We start from the raw sequence: 4,188 nt of genomic DNA on the forward strand, positions 1-4,188 counted from the left end.
TCTTGATATTCTAAAGCTTGGTTATTATTTATGCTCATCTGATAAAATTTACACAATTTTTGAATTATGTATTTTCCCCTCTACAGGAATGAACTGCCCCTTCAGAATCTAGCTTCAAGTTTCCTGGTAGGACGACATAGATATCTAGAAAAAAAAAGGAGAAAGCGGTAAGGAGCCTACCCTGAAAATTTATATCAAATCCAGTAACAACTTTGTCTGGTGAGGACCACTAGTTAGCGCACACATAGACATCTTTTATTGATTCAATAGCATATGCTCAGCACGATTACATGGCCTTCGATGGAGCCCCCACTACTGGAAAAAGGCCCTCAGCACCGGTTGAATAGGGCCTTAGATACCGGTTTTTCCAACAGGTACCCCAAAACCGAGACCAAAGGCTCTTGGCTTTAACACCGGGTAACACAACCGGTACCAATGGCATTCATTTTTGTCAAAAATATACATACAGTGGTGGCTAGGATTCGAACTTGGGACTTCTTGCGTCACGTGCACCTTTCTTACCATCTCACCTACACATCACTTGTGATGAGAAGAGTGATATTTTTCTTTTGAAGTAACTCTTGGATGAGCCTTAGGTACCGATTCCAACCGGTACCTAAGGCTCATCCATAAGTACCGGTTGATGGTACCACCCGGTACTAATGTAAAAGTTACCATCCGGTACCTATGGTGAGCATTAGGTACCGGTTGGTGTTACCAACCGGTACCTAAGGCTCATCCATAGATTCCATCAATCCCAAAAGTACCGGTATGAAGATGAACCGGTACCTATAAGTATAGGTACCGGTTCATCTTTATACCGGTACTTTTAAGATGGACCTTTGGCTTGTTTTCTACTAGTGCCCAGAGATTATTTCGATGACTATAAAATCAGATGACACACAAGGGCCACGACGAAACCTGCTAATCCAACATACTATTGTAGGATACCAGGTACGCGTGGAAGGCCATACATCTAAGAACCTTAGGGAACATGTACAGCCTTTAAGACCGAAACTAAGGTACATATATCATGGACCACGGACGTGGCTTATGAAGTTGTTGTACTCATTGACAGAGACCACACGGCTTGAATCAGTAGAGACGACAGCAGCCGAATTAAGACTGGTTTCTGCTATCAGCTTCCTTCCTAGGGTCATGCCCCCTGCAAAGCTGTTTCCACCATTGATTCCATAAGAATCTGGGAGCAAGGTGGTTTCTTCAGCCTTAATTCCCTGAGTTGCATGACCATGGTACGGAATTGTGAACATCAAGTTCATCAAAATGAGCAGTGCCACTGTAGCAGACTTCATCTGTGGCAAATATATATGTTGGATATGTGTACTTGAAATAAAAAATTTTAACATAAAATGTAAAATAGTTTGAATTCTACTGAAGAACCTGATGGATCTCGCATGAAGAACAAAAAGACTCACCCGACTTATCTTGATTAGTTGAAGGTTTGTATTGGCGATAACCAAAGACAAAGTTGGGTGGGCTATATATAGTCATATTGATAGAAATGCACCTGTCCGAATGATGAGGGAGGGTCGTGAAACTATGGAATTGGAGGTGGTGGGCGCCAACCATTACTTTGTAGTAATAGGTTTTGGCGCATTATGTCTAGGAAACAGTAACCAATTAATGATAATTTAGATGCGACCTTTTTATTTCTTCCTTCCTCAGCTGTTTTTTAAGATTACAGAGTACAACGCAGACCCTCACAATGCGCGTATAGTCACACCCCTATGAACACATGTACGCAAATCCTACCCTTATGAGCATCTTCGAACACTGAGCCGGCAAATCCTCGAGATTGATGAAGTCACCACAGGCGCCTCACTGTCGACGGTGTAACGAACATGGCACCATTTATGCCACTTCGAGCGATTTTGGTGATCGTATGACAACGCAATCAATGGGACTAATGGTTTTGTTAAGTGAACATTTCTAGATCCCAGTGATGAAGTAAAAAGGTCATACAAAGTAAAACACGAAGAAAGAACTCAAAGAAACGTTAAATTGGATGAGTTCTACTGATACCAGTAGCACCGGAAGAATCGATGCCTATAGCATCGGTGCATCTGATGGTTGTCGGAAGATCCGATGGCCTGGCTTTGGTGCAAGACTGAGCGCATCTGGAGATCAAGTGAAGAAAGAAGTGAAGCACCGGATGAACCGACGGTGTCATGAGAGGCATCGGTGCATTCAATGTACTATGTTCCAGAGACGATGTCAAGCGCGCAGGAGCCAAGTCTTCAGCACCGGTTGAACCGGTGATGCATCGGAGCATAGCACCGGTGTGTCAGCAGGAGAGAAAGAGGCCAACGGCTAGTTGGAGGCCAACGGCTAGTTGAGTGCTGTGAGTGACCGGTTTAACCGACACACAGTCATTGGTTAAACCGGTGGTGTCTCAGACAGTGCGTCAGAAGCTCAATGGCTACTTCGGGTCTGAGAGTGACCGGATGAACCGACGCCACCCCTGGCAGAGGCATCGGTTCATCCGATGGTATGCTGTTTTCTGCTGACCGTTGGAGCAACGGCTACAAGACTTGGTGGCTTATATATACACTTCACCCCGGCCATTTGAAGCTTGCTGGAGTCCCAAGACATCTCATACACATCCAAGAACACCTCCAAGCCATCCAAGAGCATAAAGATCAAATTCTTAGTCCTTAGCACAAGCTTTGTGAGTGTTAGTGCTAGGTTAGCTCTTGAGTGAGTGATCAAGCAAGGTTTAGATCCTTGTGCTGTGGTTCTAGAGTGAACCAAAGTTGTATCTCGGTGCGCCGGCCTCCTTGGAGCTTTGGTGGCTCGCCGGCAAGTCAACGACCATCCGGCTTGGTGTGGAGTGGCGTCGACGACATTGTGCGGGGGACGGAGACCCCTCCTTCGTGGGCAATCTCCCTTAGTGAAGATCGGGATCAAGGTGACCGTGATTGTGTTCACGAAAGAGACTTGATTGCCGGGAAGCGATACTCTTCATGAGTGCTTCAACAACGTGGACGTAGGGGTGCCTTTGTGGCAATCCGAACCACGTGATAAATCCTCGTGTCGAGAGTTCGCTTCCTCTCATCCCTCTCCTTTAGCTTCCGCATTTCATATTGCAACTTGTGTGCCTTTACTTTCTTAGTGTAGTATCTTGCTAGGATTGGCTATAGGTTGCAAAACTCTTTTGGGATGAGGGTTTCACACTAACGTGAACCGTAGTTGCACATCTAGGTAGCTTGTTTTAGTTTAAGTTTTGTGCAAACTAGTTGGAGCCATAGGTTAAGGTTTTTAGAGTGCCTAATTCACCCCCTCCCCCTCTTAGGCTAGAGCACCTGATCGCTTTCAATTGTTATCACAGCCGGGACTCACTTCTCTCACAAAGAAAGCCAATTCCATTGGCAAATTTGTGTTTACCGGCTCATTAGATCGGTAGGCTTCACCGCCTAGTGAGTTAGCTCTTAGGGGGAAAGGATGGATCCTTTTAGACCCGCTCCATGGTTCGACGGCACGGGCTTCCAACGATGGAAGGTGTTAATGCAAGCCCATCTCCAAGCGACGGGACTAAACATTTGGAGAGTTGTGAGTGAGGGCATAAAAAATAATTGTCAACAAGAGAAGCAATATGATGTCACCGCTAAATGCATAATCTTATCTTCTCTTAATGATAATGTGTTCAATCAAGTTTTTTCATGTGAAAATGCTAAAAAGCTATGGAAGAATATCATTGAGAACCATGAGGGCACGGAGAATGTTGCCAATGAAAGATATCATGTTCTCATTGATAAGCTTAATAGCTTTAAGCAACTTGATGATGAGAATGCCGAATCCATGTACTCACGTTTGAACACTCTTGTGAATGAGATAAATTCATTAGGTGTGAAGCAAATTGAAGATTTAGAACTCATTTGCAAGATTCTTCACTCACTCCGAAGGCCGGACTATGATTTGGTGACCACAATTGTATATGAAAAGAGCTCGACACGATGACACCAAATCAAGTCCTCAACAAGATGATCGCTCATGAGCTACACAATGACATCAAGGCAAAAGCACCATCTTCTTCACCAACACATAGCGCACTTGCATGCAAACACCTCAAGAAGTTGAAGAAGATGGCCATCAAAAGTAGCTCAAGTGATGAGGAAGAAGAGGAAGCAAGAAGCTCCTCAAATGATGAAAAAGAGTCAATGAACCCCA

The 4,188-nt window shown here is 44.5% G+C and overlaps 1 long non-coding RNA gene across 1 annotated transcript; it reads right to left on the bottom strand.

Annotated features, from left to right (window-relative positions):
* Positions 1-856: 856 nt before the first annotated feature.
* On the bottom strand, positions 857-1,550 carry LOC120642884. The gene is made up of 2 exons (XR_005662770.1): positions 1,437-1,550; positions 857-1,313 (listed from the first exon to the last, which is right to left on the bottom strand). It is a non-coding gene; the product is annotated as an uncharacterized LOC120642884 (long non-coding RNA).
* Positions 1,551-4,188: the final 2,638 nt, after the last annotated feature.

This window comes from Panicum virgatum, chromosome 7K, assembly GCF_016808335.1.
Source record: "Panicum virgatum strain AP13 chromosome 7K, P.virgatum_v5, whole genome shotgun sequence".
Classification (NCBI taxonomy): domain Eukaryota; kingdom Viridiplantae; phylum Streptophyta; class Magnoliopsida; order Poales; family Poaceae; genus Panicum; species Panicum virgatum.